Below are 18,262 nucleotides of genomic sequence, written 5' to 3' on the forward strand. Positions count from 1 at the left end.
CTGGAAAGCTTCTGTAGGGTGAAGAACACCTTCAAAAGGACAAAATGCCAGCCTACAGAGTTGGAAACGATATTCACCAATGCTACATTTGACAGAGCAGTGTAAACCAAAATATATAAAGAACTCAATAAACTAGACATCAAACCAAGTAGCCCAATTAAAAAATGGGAGGAATCTCTAATGGCTGAGAAGCACTTAAACAAATGTTCAGCGTTTTTAGTGAGCAAGGAAACGCAAGTCAAAGTGATTCCAAAATTCCTTCTTACACTGGTTAGGATGGTCAAAACTTCACGTACATGATGGTGACGATGTAGTGTGGAAACTGTTTATACGCACTGTGAACATGTGTTTCTGTCCTTGCTTATCTGCTTAAGGCACCTTCTGATGGGCTAATAAAAAAAGCTTATGGCCTACAGCGAAAGGCAGAATAGAAGGTAGGTGACCTGACAGAGAGAGAACAATATAAGATTTTGCCCCTGAGATGCAGGGAAGCCAGATGTATCAAACTGAGAAAAGGTAACCAGACGTGGCAGAACTTATAAATGGGATAATTGAGTTAGGGGGTTGTTGGGAACAAGCCTCGCTTGAGGCCAAAAGCATTGTAAATAAAAATAACCTCTGTGTCATTATTCCAGATCTAGGGCAGTGGAGAAAGGGAACAATCCATTGCTGGGTGGATTGCTAACTTGTACAACCACTTTGGAGATCAATTAAGCAGTTTCTCAGAAAATTGGGAATAGGTCTTGTCTTAGCCAGGGTTTCTATTCCTGCACAAACATCATGACAGGAAGCAAGTTGGGGAGGAAAGGGTTTGTTAAGCTTCCTTCCATGCTGCTGTTCATCACCAAAGGAAGTCAGAACTGGAACTCAAGCAGGTCAGGAAGCAGAAGCTGATGCAGAGGCCAGGGAGGGATGTTTCTTACTGGCTTGCTTCCCTTGGCTTGCTCAGCTTGCTTTTTTATAGAACCCAAGGCTACCATCCCAGGGATGGCACCACCCACAATGTGCTGGGTCCTCCCACCTTGACCTCTAGTTGAGAAAATGCCTTACAGCTGGGTCTCATGAAGGCATTTCCTCAACTGAGGCTCCTTTTCTGTGATAACTCCAGCTGGTGTCAAGTTGACACACAAAACTAGCCAGTACAATTGACCCCTTGTCAACTTGACACACAAACACATCACTATTAAGCCTCAACCCTTCCTTTCTTATTCATCCCCAAGAGCTAAATAACTTTGAGAGTCCCACAGCCTTTACATATTAAAAGTTCAATCCCTTTAAAATATCCAATATCTTTTAAAATTCAAAGTCGTTTTAAAATTCAAAGTCTCTTAACTATGGAGTCCACTAAAATACTTTCTTCCTTCAAGAGGGAAAAATATCAGGACATAGTCACAATCAAAAGCAAAATCAAACTCTTAATTGTCCAAAATCTGGGATCTACTCACAATCTTCTAGGCTCCTCCAAGGGCTTGGGTCACTTTTCCAGCTCTTCCTTTTGTAGCACACACCTTGTCTTCTAGGCTCCAGATGTCTGTACTCCACTGTTGCTGCTGCTCTTGGTGGTCATCTCATGGTACTGGCATCTCCAAAATGCTGCTGTCTTCCATTGCAGCTAGGCTTCACCAATAGCCTCTCACAGGCTCTCTTCATGGTGCTAGGCCTCAACTCCTTTGCATGACCCCTTCAATCCTGGCCCATCAGTTGCAACTGAGGGTGCACCTTCACCAATGGCCTTCCATGGCCTCTCACAGTGCCCAGCCTCAGCTGCTCTTCATGAGCTCTTCATGCCTCAAAACCAGTACCACCTGGGTGACCCTTGCACATTACCAAGTCCAGCCACAGCATGAGATACAACCTTGGCTATCCCTGGAACACAGCCTCTTTGTGCTCTGAGAAAACACTCCCCGAAGATTTCACCTCAATGATGCTGGTCTCTTCTTAATCGCCACTAATTTCTTAGCCCCAGCTGACCAGCATCAATTGTCCCAGTAACTGAAAGGTTCGCTTTAGTAGTTCTGGTATCTTGTTAATCACAGATGATTCTCAGCCCCAGCTAACCAAAACCACAGAATCTTCACAACCAAAACAACATGGCCCTGACAAGAGTCTTTAATCTTCCCTCTGAAATTTCACAAGCCAGGCCTCCATCTTCTGCACTGTTTTCAACTTTACCGTCCAAGCTCCTACGGAAGCTCTTAACATCTCTGTGGCTCATCCACGGGCTCACATTTAGCTAGCTTTCTTATTTTGTTTTGTTTTACTTTTATAGGTATGTGTGTGCTTCTGTGTTTACGTTTGCAAACAGGTATGTGGATATCATGAGAGGCCACAGGAGGTGTCCAGAGTCTCTGGAGTTGGAGGTATAGGCGTTAAAAGTCACTGACATGGGTGCTGAGCGTGGGTCCTCTGCAAAGATAGTAAATGCTCTTTTTTTTTTCTTTTTTTTTTTTTCCGGAGCTGGGGACCGAACCCAGGGCCTTGCGCTCGCTAGGCAAGCGCTCTACCGCTGAGCTAAATCCCCAACCCGATAGTAAATGCTCTTAATCCCTGAGCCATCTCTCTGACCCTTTGCTAAACTTTCTTACAGCCTAGGAGGCCCTGCTCTTAATCCCTGAGCCATCTCTCCAGACCCTTTGCTAAACTTTCTTACAGCCTAGGAGGCCCTGCTCTTAATCCCTGAGCCATCTCTCCAGACCCTTTGCTAAACTTTCTTACAGCCTAAGAGGCCCTGCCCGTACAATGGTGCCATCTGCGGTGACCTTGGTATTTTTAGATCAGTTAAAATGATCAAGACAATCCGTTACAGATGTGTCCATAGACCAGCTTGATTGAAAACAATTGTTCAATTGATATTCTGCTTTTCTCTTAATTTACTGGAGCCATGTGTTTATTTCTTTTAAAAAATTTTTAAATCATTCCATTTGTTTACATTTCAAATGATATATCCTTTCCTGGTTACCTTTCCACAACCCCCCCATCCTATCTACCCTCTCCCCCTCCCCTTTGCATCTATGAGAGTGCTCCCTCATCTACCAACCCAGTCCTGCCCTACCACTCCAGCATCCCCCTACACTGGGGCATCAAACCTCCACAGAACCAAGGGCCTCCCCTCCCACTGATGTCAAACAAGAACTACTCAGCTATTAAAACCAATGACTTCATAAAATTCTGGGGCAAATGGATGGAACTAGAAAATATCATCCTGAGAGAGGTAGCCCAGACACAAAAGAACGTGCATGGTATATACTCACTGGTAAGTGGATAAGTGGAGCCCAAAGGTTCAGAATGCCCATGATACAACCCACAGACCGTACAGAGCTTAGAAGGAAGGAAGACCAGGTTGTGGATGTGTCAGTTCTGCATAGAAGGGGGAACAGGATGATCATGAGAGGTGGAAGAAGAGGGGAACCTGGGAGGGAGAGAAGAGGGGGAGAGAAAATGTGGGCAGGGTCAGGTATTAGATGGGACTGGAGAGGAGAAAGAGGAACACTCCTCCATTGTTGGTGGGATTGCAGACTGGTACAACCATTCTGGAAATCAGTCTGGAGAATCCTCAGAAAATTGGACATTGAACTGCCTGAGGATCCAGCTATACCTCTCTTGGGCATATACCCAAAAGATGCCTCAACATATAAAAGAGACACATGCTCCACTATGTTCATCGCAGCCTTATTTATAATAGCCAGAAAATGGAAAGAACCCAGATGCCCTTCAACAGAGGAATGAATACAGAAAATGTGGTACATCTACACAATGGAATATTACTCAGCTATCAAAAACAACGAGTTTATGAAATTCGTAGGCAAATGGTTGGAACTGGAAAATATCATCCTGAGTGAGCTAACCCAATCACAGAGAGACATACATGGTATGCACTCATTGATAAGTGGCTTTTAGCCCAAATGCTTGAATTACCCTAGGTCCCTAGAACAAACGAAACTCAAGACGGATGATCAAAATGTGAATGCTTCACTCCTTCTCTAAAAGGGGAACAAGAATACCCTTGGCAGGGAAGGGAGAGGCAAAGATTAAAACAGAGACTGAAGGAACACCCATTCGGAGCCTGCCCCACATGTGGCCCATACATATACAGCCACCCAATTAGACAAGATGGATGAAGCAAAGAAGTGCAGACCGACAGGAGCTGGATGTAGATCGCTCCTGAGAGACACAGCCAGAATACAGCAAATACAGAGGCGAATACCAGCAGCAAACCACTGAACTGAGAATAGGACCCCCGTTGAAGGAATCAGAGAAAGAACTGGAAGAGCTTGAAGGGGCTCGAGACCTCATATGTACAACAATGCCAAGCAACTAGAGCTTCCAGGGACTAAGCCACTACCTAAAGACTATGCATGGACTGACCCTGGACTCTGACCTCATAGGTAGCAATGAATATCCTAGTAAGAGCACCAGTGGAAGGGGAAGCCCTGGGTCCTGCTAAGACTGAACCCCCAGTGAACTAGACTATGGGGGGGAGGGCGGCAATGGGGGGAGGGTTGGGAGGGGAACACCCATAAGGAAGGGGAGGGGAGAGGGGGACGTTTGCCCGGAAACCGGGAAAGGGAATAACACTCGAAATGTATATAAGAAATACTCAAGTTAATAAAAAAAAAAAAAAAAGATGGGACTGGAGAGAGGCACAGGGTTAGGAAATCAAATAAAAATGTGTAGCAGTGGGGGATGAGGAACTTGGGGTAACCCCTCGAGTGTCCCAGGCGCCAGGGAGGGGAGAGGTTCCTAGGACTCAACAGGAATGACTTTAGCTGAAAGATGCAGTGAAGGGGACCTGTAGAGACCACCTCCAGTAGATAGGCATGGCCTCTAGCCAAGGGATGGGGCCACCCACCCATCTCAAAGCTTTAAACCCAGAGATGTAAAGGCAGGTACAAAAGTGGAGCAGAGACTGAGGAAGGGCCATCCAGGGACTGCCCCACCTGGGGATCCATCCTGTCTGCAGACAGCAAACCCTGACATTGTTGCTGTTGGCAAGAGTCATTTGCTGACAGGAACTGGGTGTGGCTGTTCCCTGGTTCTGCCAGCACCTGAACAATGCAGTTGTGGATGCTGGAAGCTAATCATTGAGCTGAGCTCAGGGACCGTGGTGGGGGAGCTGGGGGAAGGACTGGAGGAGCAGTGGAGTGGAATTGCAATCGTATAGGAAGAACAATGTTGACTGGTCGGACCACTCAGGGATCCCAGAGACTAACCACCAATCAATTGATATTCTTCTTCTGATGATCCCCCGGCTGTGTCAAGTTGATAGTTAATACTAACTCAGTCATATGGTAATGTAACTCATGTCTTTATAAAAACAAGAAGCGGCCATACCCCAATGCAGCAGGTAAAAAATAACAATAGAGATTGGAGCATAGCTATATAATGAGTTAGTTGTATGATGTACACATTTAATACGAGTTCTGTGGACTGAGCAAACAAAAAAGTTAAACCCACTGAAAGGATAATCGAGATTGGCAAATCAGTAGCCAAACAGACCAAAATCATTCTCAAAGTAAAAACTTGAGATTTGAAGAGTAGGTGGTTGTGACAGTTTCCCTCCAGGGATTGTTAAGCCATACTTTGAAAGTTCTGGTCCTCTCAAACTGGAAAACCCATAAGAAATGGATGTTTCATAGGCACATATGAGCCACCAAAATTAAATCAAGAAGACATAATTGATGAAAACATCTTCAACAAGCAAACAGACTAAAACAAAAATAAAATCTGTTTCTGTAAAGGAATCTCCAGGACTAAGCGATCCACTACTGAATTCATTTTAAGAGATAACACCAATACTCATGAAACCATGCCTCAGGATAGAAAGGAAAAGAACACTAGGAAACTCATTCAAAATGGCCAGTATTGCCCAGTATTGCCATCAAGACTGCTAATAACAATACAAAGAAAGAAAACAATAGAGAAGTCTTCCTGATAGACACTCTCTTATAAATCATATTCAAGAGCCCATTACAAAAAAAATCCTATAGCATGATCCAGTTCCTGGGGGTTCAAAGACTGTTCAATATATAAACTAATAAATGTAATACAACACATAAGTAGACCTAAGAGCAGAACTCCCAGGATCATCTTAATAGATTCAGAAAAGGACTTTGATAAAGTTTAACATTACTTCCTGATAAAAGGCCAGAAGAAGCCAGGGACGCATGTGAAAATAATACAGACTAAGAATGACAAAACTATAGTCACTATACTAAATGGAGAAAACTGAAAGCATTTCTTCTGAAGTCAGAATGAGTCAAGTGTGGCTACTCTCATTACTCTTACTCTATATGATGCCCACCATCTTAACTTGAATAATAAAGCAAGAAAAAGGACTAAGGAGGGATAGGGAGGAAGAAGGAAGGATATTCTTGCATGCAGTTGATCTTACTGTTAAACATCCTTATTAATCCATGAGAAAACTTGAAAGCCTTTCATCAAATCAGGATACAAAATGAACATATAGAAATCAATAGCCCTTCTCTGTAACAATAACTATTGTTAATAATTAATTTAAAAATCCATTCTCCGCAATTAAAAAATGATGCTTGATTCATAGGAATAAATCTCAGAAGGTGAAAGACTCTTTTGGTGGAAGCTTTAAGACTGAAGAAAGCAAGTGAGGACTCTAGAAGACTTCTCCTGCTCACGGATTGGTGATTCAATTTTGTAAATATTGGCCATATTACTGAAGGCAATCTGCAGGTGCAGCACAGCTTCTATCAAAATTCCGATTATATTTTTTATAGAAATAGAAAAAAATCGTAAAATTCACATGGAAACACTTCAATAGTTTCACATGGAAAGGCTTCAATAGAAAGAAGAGTGTGGAAGAAATCACAGTGCCGGAGCTCGAGCCATGCTACAGTCATGGGAACAAACAAACAAACACTCCAGTGGGGCATTGGCATTAAAACGGACATGTGGGTCAACAGGACAGGACAGGGAGCCCAGAAATAAACATGCAGAGCTGCAGATACAGAATTTTAAACAGAAGTGCCCAAAACATAGGTTAGGGAAAAAGAGTGTCATCAAAAGTGGGAAACCTGACCCCTCCCTGTAGAGAATGAGACACAATACTTTTCAACACAACGAAGAGAGATTCAAATGAGCTAAAGACTGAGAATGCAAGACCTGAAACTTGAAATTGCTGGAGGAAGACAGATAAAGCACATCCGGGGCTAGGCATAGAGAAGGCCTATTGTGATAAAGAACCCAAAGGCACAAGAAATAACCCCCAAACCTGACAAATGGATTATAAGCTACTACAAAGCTTCTACGCAGCAAAGGCAGCCATTGGTGGAGTGGCTACATGTCACTTAGACATGCATGTAGTTTTTCTTGTGGAAATGGAAGCAGAAAGGGAAGAGTGAGGAGCAGGAAGAGATCTTCAGTCAGAGGAAGGGTAGGGACAAGAGTGTAACGGAAGGAGAAATTATATGAATAGAGAAAGGCAACCAGAAGTGGCAACCAAAGGAGGCACAGTAATCAAGGCAGGGGCATAATGGAGAGAGTCCTGGCATTGGTTTGCAGTGCTAGTCTTAGACAAATCAATGACTTCTCTGGGTTTTTAGATACTCATCTGTCAAATTCCATCGTTTCTGCCAGCTTTGATAGCTTATGATCCTATGATATCTGCTTTTATGATTTCTAGGTGCCATGAGATGACTTTACAGGTGGGGAGCCCTTGTCTTATCATACCCCTGACATATCTAGATATCCAGAGCCTGATTTCAAAGTGAGGGCTACCTGTGTTCCTTAGCTGTGGCTGGGGAGCCAGTAGCAGCTGCTCTATTCTTCTGTCTTGAAAAGGACTTAATATGTTCCTGACATCTCTGTTGTGTTTAGACTGCTCATTGCTAGACTAAGAGATGGTAGTTGTACAGCCTCGCTCTGACTTAGTTCTTCAAGGCTCAACTCCAATGAGCCTTAGTCTATGAAGCCTTCTAAGAATGCCTTGTGAAAGTTTCTATTTCTTGAGCAATCGTGGCACCATTTTGTACTTTCTAAGGACTCTTAAAACTTTGTATGTGGCTTCCTAATTCACCAGGCCTGCTTCTTGGTTGTCGATAGGCTGTGGAGATAGTGGGATAGATAGAATAATCTTGTTTCTCAGAGGTCCTGGATTTTTTTTTTAACACATGATGATCTCTCAATAATCAATGATCCAAGATTGATTTGAGATTTAGAGTCTTCCCATGCTTGGTTAGTGATGTCCAACTAGGAATCCTTGATATACGAAATTTGTTTAGTAGGAATGGCTGAAGTGGGCATTAAATAAGTCTTTTGGTTGTGAGGCTTGCTTTACAGTTTCAGAAATTTAGTGCATTATCATCATGGCAGGAAGTATGGTGGCATAGAGGCAGGCTCTGGAACAGTAGCCAAGAACTACATCCTTTTTGGTAGTCAGAGAGAGAGAGAGAGAGAGAGAAATGGGGAAGGAGGCACAGGGAGGGAGAGAGAGAAACTGGCTTGGTGTGAGCTTTTGAAAACATCAAAGCCCACCCACAGTGGTGTAGTGACACACTTCCTCCAGCAAAACTGCATTTTGTAATCCTTCTAATCCTATCAAAGGGTTCCACTCCCTGGTGACTAAGCATTTGAGTGCATGAGCCTATGGGGGTCATTCTTGCTCAATCCACCACACCTCTCTGGGGTGATATGGCTGTCTATTCGCAAGAGCATTAGGCTTACCTCTCAAACATCATCAGCTAGCAATTTCTACAAGGAATGATGCTCTGATTAGCCTTGTGCTCACTGCTCATGAAGCTGAGTGAGGTAAAGGGACAGAGGGGAAGACAGTTTCCTAAAGGAAAGGTGGGTGCTGCCACCCAAAGGGGGATTGATACTCAAGTCAAGACAAAGATGGCATGACTTGATACTTTCAGTGTGTTCAAACCTGATAGGCTAGGCAATATCGACTCTTGACAATAATGACTAATATACAAACAATGGGTCACATTGATGATAAAGGTCTAATAGAAATATACCATACAACGGACCATACCGGTGTTCAAGGTCTATAAAGAATATACAACATTTCTTTGCTTTATCTGAAATTACATTAATTCAGGTTGGGAGTATTGAATATCATCTCTTGTAAGAAAAGGAAATTAACGTTTGTAGATTCCATTTAATAGTACTGGCTCATTTTTATATATGAAACCTTTTCTTGAAGCATATATCACATTATACCACCATAGTTTCTCTAGAAATGAAAGGTCTAGTGTATATCCTAGTCAATGAGAACTGAACAAAATTGATTGGACTCAATCAGCCACTTGCAGCTCTTGGCCAGTGAATATGCCAGTGGACTTTGAGAACTGTCTTTGGCAATTTCTGGTTTTCCCCTGTAAACAGATATTTTGTGCTTTAGACAATAGCTTTGCCTTGTTACCTCATGAAAGATATAGAAGTAAAAGAAGTATTTGAAGAAGATGCAGAAAAAAGTTAATTAGTTGAATCTTAAAACACAAGACTTAAGAAACCCTCAGGGAAACAGTCCATGGGGGCTATAGAGATTAATCTGTTCACAGACTAATCAGAAGACCTGGTTCAATTCCTTGCATCCACATGGCAGCTCACAACCATCTGTATCTCCACTTCCAGGGGTTCTGACATTCTCTTCCAGCTTCTACAGAAGAGGAAGGTATGGGTGGTACAGTGGCATTCACTCAAGCAAAACATCCATGTACATAAAAAATAACCAAACAAGCAAACAAATAAATAAGAAATAGTCCAGAGTCAACATGTAGAAGTTAGGTATTTGTGGACGTTTTCAAACTTGGACAAACCCAGGTGAGAACACCAGAACCCATTAAGCAATGATGGGCAATTACAGATAGGAAAAGCCATTGTGAGGACAAGTTCTAGTTTTAGAGCACTGGAAATTACCAGAAGATTTATTTCCTGGAGGAATCTGAGGCTTCATAAATATGAGCCCCATCAAGCCAATCTACAGCAGCTGGCTCTCCAGTTTTAAGGATTTGAAAAGGTTAAAGAAAAAAATGTATTTACCTTATGAATTCATTAAAACACCCAAAGAAAGAAAAGGAACCACTCCTTTGAGTTGTGTCTCTGCTCTACAAGGAGCTTACTCTCTTTCCAGGGTTTGTTTCTTCTGAGTATTTCAACTTAATTAACTTGGAGCATCATCCTGCTGGGGTGAGCTTCAAGGAAAAGGTGCAATGTGTTCCAGATCTAAGAAGGAAATGTTTTAGATGTCAGTCCACTTCCCAACCTGCTTGGGACAGGAAGTGGGTTGCAGAGGTCCCACTTAGGGACATGTGATTGTATACTGGGCCTGGTGTAGAAAAGAGTAAGTCACAGTCAGAACACTGTGGGTGGTGGACAGCAATGAAGGATCCATCTGGGAGTCCTCAGCCACCACACAGTTCACATTGTGTTCTGTATCAATGAGCTAAGTGGAGTCAAATGTTTCTGTAAGTCCATGGCCTATTTGAACTACTACCAAGGCAACGGGAGGCAAGGGACAGCAAATTCCCAAGTCATTAAAGCTCTGTTGCCTCAATCAGGACAGAAGTTCAGAGAGTAGACTGGTGTCTTCTACTCACCTTAGGAGAAACAGACCAGGATAAAGAGTGAGTGAAAACTGGCAATGTCTCAGCTTCTTTACTCCCTGTCTAGTGTTTAGGATGGGCTAGGAATGCTTGCTGGGTTGCTGGTTCTTGGGTGCTCTCCAATACTTAGGAAATTAGATGCTCTGGAAGTGGGTCTAAAAAAGTTCCCCCAGTTGGCTTCTCTACACTCCAGGTGTGAGGGCCACTGGACAAAGCTTCCAGTGCTGTTCTACAGTGGACTCTGAAACAGAAGGCCTGACTCTGTTTCAGTTCTATTATTTGACACAAGTGGGAGCTTAAGACAGGGGAGACAAGGAGAAAGGGAAATATGTGGAGCCAGGTTTGTTTCTAATTCTTCCTACCATTCGAGGGGCTATTTGCATCTCCTCAGACTGCCTACAAACATAGGAAAGCAGAAAAAGACTTCTGCTGGCCATTAAGCTCCATCAACCGTCAATGTACCTGTCTCGAAATGCTGTTAGTTTCTAAACCCCAGCTGTGCACTTGACAACTGAAAAGGCCCACACAAACACCTTTTATTATCTTTTGAGTTAATGCTCTTCTGCAACCACTAAGACTTCATGTCACCAATTATAGACGGGTGTACTTCCTTGTATGGCTTTTAAAACAGATTTTAAGTTTCAAAAAAAAAAAGGATAAATTGTCGTATCTATAGATAGAGAGATGAGAATGATTCATTGTCTGGCTTGTTTAAAATGACATAGTACTTTACAGATAGTTCAAATAACATTTCCTTCTTGTTATAAGTGGATTTTCATTCTTTATGCAATGACTCCTTTTAGTGTTTCAGCTGATTCCTTTGGGATGCTCAAGAGCCCCCGTGTTACCAGACCCTATTTGATACAACTTCATTCTTTCCAACTGCGCACAGTTAATAAATGATTACCAAATTACATATAAGCACTAAGCACACAAAAGATATGATGGGGTTTAGCAATGAGTTTCTGTGTTGTTATAGGACATTTGTCAGGGGTTCAGGTTGACTCCTCGGAGAGTATTCTGTATAAATAAGGACAAGGCACTTATATTCTCTGGGCCGCAGGTTCCCCCTTACAGACCAAGAGGATGTAGACCTCTAAAAGCCTCAGGGCAAAGAACTATGAAGTTGTGAAATGTTGCACAGTGTGGGAAGGAACAAACCTGTCGTGACTTTGCTCCAGCCTAATGTTTCATATTTAGTGTAGTCCGACCTGTGACAGGTCCTGTGGGACACAGATGACTCATTTCCTGTCCTAAGTGGGTCTTTTCTGCGGCATGGAACAGATCCTTCCTTCAGATATGGAACCAGTGAGGAGGGTCAAGTCAGGGAGCCTCTGGGCAAACACTGAAATCTCTTTATCTGTGTCAAAGTAAACCAGGAAATCAGCACGAGCACTAGCACTCTCTCTCCTCTCTCTCTCTCTCTCTCTCTCTCTCTCTCTCTCTCACACACACACACACACACACACATACACACACGTGCACGTACACCCACATGCACACACATGCTCACTGCCATTTAAATACAATGAGTTCAGAAGGTAGATATTCCTAAAAAGTGTACCCATCAACTTCCTATAAACGCAATGACATTCTAAACTCAGTAGAGAAGTTGTCGATTCAAATGACGCTTAGACTTTGTAAAATGCTTTCTGCTAAGTTATTCTGAGTGCTGAAACATCCCAGCATATCTCCCACTTCCTCCAGGGAGCTTTCTCTGCTACTGAGCGCTACTGCTGTCTTTCTCTACTTACTTTCCCCTGTTCCACTTCATAAAGTGGAACCACATTCATACGTAGAAAAACACACTCTGAAACTCAGGCTTGCAAAACGTTAGAGCCAGGAGAAAATTTGGGATTATCGAAGTGAAGACTTTCATTTACTTAATTATTAGTTTGAGGAGGGAGGTCAGGCAGTTGGAAGGGGAAGTCACTGGGTGGGCAGAGATGGGTTTAACTGGTATTCTGAAGAATGAAAGGAACTGATCATGACAAATATTCAGGGACAAAGGGGGAGAGGGAAGAACTGGCAGACACTCAATGGTGAGCAAGAGTAGGGAGAAGGGAAAGACCCCCAAACGTGAGAGGAGTGCACAAGAACCAGACTAAAGAAGGGGGCACCTGAGGTTAATGGGAAGACCTTGGATGATAAGAAACACGGAAGTAGATGATCAAATTTGCTTTCTAAAAAAAAAAAATCCCTCTGGATATCTTTGGGAAAGTGACTACAGGAAGCTGAACAGGCGTGCTGTAAACAAATGAACAGGCCTCTAGGTGAGAGTTAATGGCTCTGTTTGGGGTTGTTGCGATGGGTTGCAGGGAAGTAGACCTTTTAAGGCAAATTTGGGAATTGGTCACTGAACACTTATTTCTCAGTGGGAAAGGGAGACTGAAAAGGAGCTGGGGGCAAAGCTGTCAGCTGGAGAACTGGGTGGGAGAAATATAGTGACAGAGTAACAGAGACTTCTGAAGGGGCTGTGACAGGTTTTAAGTTGTCACTAGAGTATCAAGTATTGCTTTGGGGTAGGACATAAACTAGTGTCATTTGACAAGAAGGAACTTCAATGCCCTCAGTAGAGTGGCCAATGGACAAGTCTGTTAGGCAATGATTGGTGTGGAAGGACCCAGATTACTGTGGGAAGTGGCAGCCCTGGGCTGGTGGTGCTGGCTGCTTTAACAACGTAGACTGAGTGCGCCATGAGGAGCAAGGCAGTAAGCTGCCTCTCTCCATGGCCTCTGCTTCAGCTTCTGCCTGGAAGTTCCTGCTTTGAGCTCCCTGGATGACAGAGTTTAAGATAAAACAAACCCTGTCCTTCCCAAGATGCTTTTGGTAATAAAACTTAAAAACAGCAAAAGAAGCAAACTAAGACCAGATTCTCTGATATGAGCAGAGGTCTTAGCTTATCTACTGAAGTAGATTGAAATTTCTGAAACCGGGGGTCTTCCATGTCCGTTTCTTGTCCTCTGGAGCTCTGGGTCAGAAGGGAGCAGCACAAATTCTATATTTTTCTGCTTTCACATTAGACAAGATATGACGTTAAGAGTGTTATTCCAGCTTACAGGACAGAGTGGCTTAAACTTCAGAAATGCTGTGAGCTAAGCTTTAAAGTAGCTCAGAATTTACTCATGCCAGCAATCCTGACACACAGTACTTGGCAACTTCTACAAATTGGAGAACTTTTCTTCAGAGAGCCAGGTTACCAGCAGGTCACAGTAAGACAAGGAATCACTAATCAAAATTCCCCAGGGAATCAAAGATGGCATCGTATATACCTTTTCAGCTCTTCAAACGCTTTTCCCAATGAAATAGCCCAATATCGTTCCCACTGAAGTGTGCTAATCTTACCAAGCTTGAAATAAATGTCTGATTTTCATTCTGTTCAAATAGTTAAATCAACCAATCGATCGATCGGTCAATCAATAACATATCTACCCATCCATCCACTCACCTATCTACCCCTTATTTTTTCCAGCAACATTAAAAATCATCACTGAGAAGTAATGATACTTACCCTGGATTTGCATATGTCAAGGTCAAGCCAAAGAGAGTATTTCTATTTTTACTCAAGGGTGGTATATCACATTCTTTTTAAAGATGTAAGATAGCCACACCTACATGTTATTAGAGCACTATTCACAGTAGCCATGTTGCAGAATCACCCTATAAGTACACTGGCACATGTATGTCAGAGGTACTGCCTGGTCTGGCCTCAGTGGGAGAAGATGTACCTAATCCTTGAGAGACTTGAGACCCAGGGGAATTAGGGTACCCTGGGTAGGGGATCACCTTCTCAGAGGCAAGGGGGAGGAGGAATGAGATAAGGAACTGGTAGGGAGAGATCAACAGCTGGAATAAATAAAATAATTTTTTAAAAAGTCATAATGAACTATATTATCTTGTATAATTAGTACATTCTAACAAAAAATAGAAAATAAAGTAAAACATTTAGAAGCTAGAGAGATGGTTTAATGTTGAGGACCTGAGTTCAGTTCCCAGAATCTATGTCAGTAAGATTCCAATCACCTGTAAGTCCAGAGTCCGGATCCCTGATGCCCCTCTTTGGCCTCTGAAGTCACTTGTACATATGTCACATACACACACAATAAACACACACACACACACACACACACACACACACACACACACACTTTAAATAAGTCCTTAAAAGATCCATTTATTCTAAAAGAAAAGGAAGTGAACCTTTGACATGTTAGCTGTTGTTTATCTGCCTTGCAGCTTAGGACTGATAGATTGTAAGCTTTTTCAAGGGGAACCAGAAATCTGAATTTTAATGAGAAAATTCTCAGCTGCTAAATGTTGACTTAAATTTTTAAAAACTCACAATGGTCCAAACAAAACCCTTACACTGCCTTCTCTGGACTGAAAAAAACCACCAGTGTTTGACTTTATTTGAAGTCTTCATGAACATCCATCCATCTTGGGTAGGAAAAAAATGAGAAAATAACTCTCCTGCTAACCCTGGAATATGAGCTGAATCACATTTATTTGCTCATAAAATGATTTTTAGGTGCAAATGCTATTCTTTAGAACGAGGGGCAAAGTGAGAGGCAGCTTCGTTTGTCTCTTCCACACACTATGGGCTCCTATAAGGCAAGGGCTTTGCATCGTGGTGTCCTTGCAGTATAACATACAAAGGGCAACAAATGGGCACTTGCTTTGGAAGGAACTCTGGAGACATCCTCTCCAGCCTTCTGAGAAATCGATGCTTAAAGAGAAGCCACTTGTCACTGTTCTCCGTAGTGAACTACTCAAGAGCTGGGAATAGAACCCATATCTCTGAAAGATGGCTCTTTGTAATGAAGAGAATCATGATGTTCAGGGAATATTTGTTGAGTTAATAAGTGCACATTAATGCAACAAGAAAGACAGAAAAATGGATGATTGTATGAAGAAGTGGACACAACTGGACATTGCATCTTGGCTTGTGGTGAATATTTTAGAGAATCAAGTAAGTTGGTACATTTTCTCTCATTTGTGGAAATGATAAAGTTAGTCCCATAGAAGAATGAAATGTATTAGTGGCCAAGAGGGACTGGGAAAGGCAGGGCACAGACAGAGAGACAGACAGTAGCTAGATAAACAGTTAGTTCTAGCTTTCTGAAGCAGAGCTGGGTAGCCATTTGTTATAGCAATCTATGATGTGTTTCAAAATAAGTGGAAGAGTATACAAGTTACCTATAAATAAAATAATTAATGTTTGATGAGGTGAAAGAGCTTTGATTGCCTTGATTAGACCATTATACATTATATACATGTAGCAATTATTGTGCTGTGTATCTAAAGATACATAAATATTATGTCTCAACTTAAGAAGAATGTTTTAAAAGAGAATCATGTGAATTTTTAGCTGGATATAGTTGTCCAGTCAGCTACGAGGACTCCCCAGGTAAGTTCCTTCTAGTCCTGGGCTTTCTTACCAAAATATCTTATTTTTCTCCTTTCAAAAAGATTTATTTATTTCATGTGTATGAGTGTTTTGCCTACATGTATGTATATGTACCATATATGTGCTTGGTGCCTGTGGAAGTCAGAAGAGGGTTTTGGATCCCCTGGTGCTGAAGTTGCAGATGATTGTGAACCATCCTGTGGGTCCTGGTACCTAAATCCAGGATCGCTGCAGGAGCAGTCATACTCTTACCCACTGTGCCAGCTCTCCAGTCCCAACGTCTTGTTTCTTGATGATATGTTAAACTAAAATAAAGAACACCGGTCAACAAGAAACAGCACTGGTCAACACTACTATACGTGATGATAGTGCACAAGTTGTTCTAAAACTAATGCTTATAACAGTTCTGTGAAGTCTACACTGTTTTTTTGTTTTGTTTTGTTTTGTTTTTTGTTTTTTTTTTTTTGGTTCTTTTTTTCGGAGCTGGGGACCGAACCCAGGGCCTTGCGCTTCCTAGGTAAGCGCTCTACCACTGAGCTAAATCCCCAGCCCCCACTGTTTTTATGAACTATAATTCAGAGATGAATGAGACATGAGACAGGTATGGTGGTGCATGCCTTTATCCCAGTCTTGTAGAGGCAGAGACACAGATATTTGTGAGTTCAAGGTCAGCCAGCCTGGTCTACATAGTGAGTTCAGGATAGCCAGGGCTCATAGAGAAACCCTATTTCAAAAACAAAAACAAAAACAAAAACAAAAACAAAACTATAATAAAACAAACAAAAAGGATGGAAAAGGAAGGAAGAAAGACAGAAAATGTCAGGTTTCAAAGGGGACAAACGGCTAACTGAGGTGCTTGGTTAACATATCAAAGCAGACACTGGGGCCAGATTCTCAGCCTCACAAGTGCTAGTACCTGTTACAGAGTCATCCTTCTGGATGTACTGCATTACTACCCTAACCCTCTCCAGTTCCTGAGCTCCCCCTCCCCCCTCTTTTCTGATTCCTATATAACTCAGCCATTTTGGCTACTTGGTCTCTTGGTTTCTTGGTGCTCTTGGTCTCCTGGTCTACTCTGGGCCTTGTGTCTGTAGCTCCTCTCTTAGCCCCTTCTCCTCCTCTCTAGCTCTCTCTGCCTCTCTAGACTCATCATTTCATATCAAAGAAGGAAGGAAAGAAATGATTAAGCCTTAACAAAGGATTACAAGGGCTGTATGATTTTATGAACAGCTAACTAATGAACCGTGTGATTAGTGCCTGTGGTGGTTTGAATATGTTACTGTATGTGTGAAGTGTGGCCCTTTTGACATAGGTGTGGCCTTGGTTCATAGGCTGACCTGGTTCAGTCTAGACCCTTCCAGATACCTCTGGCTATTCTCTTCCTCCTATCTATGATAAATTGTCCTCTCAACCACAGTATGATATATGTCATGTCCTTATTTTTCATTTAGAAAGAAAATGAAAGAAATCAAGACACAATAGTGTAAGGCCAATTTGTAAATAATGAATGGAATTTGAATGATTTGAGTGCAGGCATGTTCCAATGGAAGTATAAATATACAGAAAGTACTATGGGAAATACAAGCATGATATGAAATCTGTCACACGAAAATCCTGAGATACTGGATTTGGCAATTTCTCATATTCTTTCAAAGAATGATACTTTGTGTTTATTAGCTATTTTTGTAATACTGCTCAACATAGACTTGACATTAGCATTAGCTTGTGGCTAAGATTGAATGATGTCTGAGGGACTCATTCAGAAATCAAGTCTCTAGTCCAATAACTTCCTTGTGTAGCTTCTAGCAGATTTCCTCAGTCCCTCCATATAGACCAAGGGCTTGAACTCACCCGAACTTCTTCTCTCAACTCTGATATTTCAGTGTCTTGTGGAGAAGTTACAAAGAAACAGACATGCAGAAGGATTCTTTTCGGTTATAATGATAGAGACCAATGTACCCCAAACTTCTCTAAACTAAAGGGGATTTAGTACCCTAGTCAAGGAGACATTGAAACGTGTTGCTTCAGGTTGGCTAAAATCCACGGACAGGATAACTTTCCTTCTCTCCAGCTCTCTGTAAATTGGCAAGATAATTGTCGACATAGCGCATATGTTTCGTACCATGCAAATCTAGTGCAGAGAAAGAGTCATGTTTTCTGAAAGCAGAAAAGTCCTCAGGAGAAGCTGGACCCATTTAACTTTGGTTGCCTCTTTGCCCCAGAGCATTTCTTTGTGGCCAAGGCCACTTGTCGCAGTGATAGCACAGAGGCTTGC

The sequence above is a fragment of the Rattus norvegicus genome, chromosome 11, assembly GCF_036323735.1.
Source record: "Rattus norvegicus strain BN/NHsdMcwi chromosome 11, GRCr8, whole genome shotgun sequence".
NCBI lineage: Eukaryota > Metazoa > Chordata > Mammalia > Rodentia > Muridae > Rattus > Rattus norvegicus.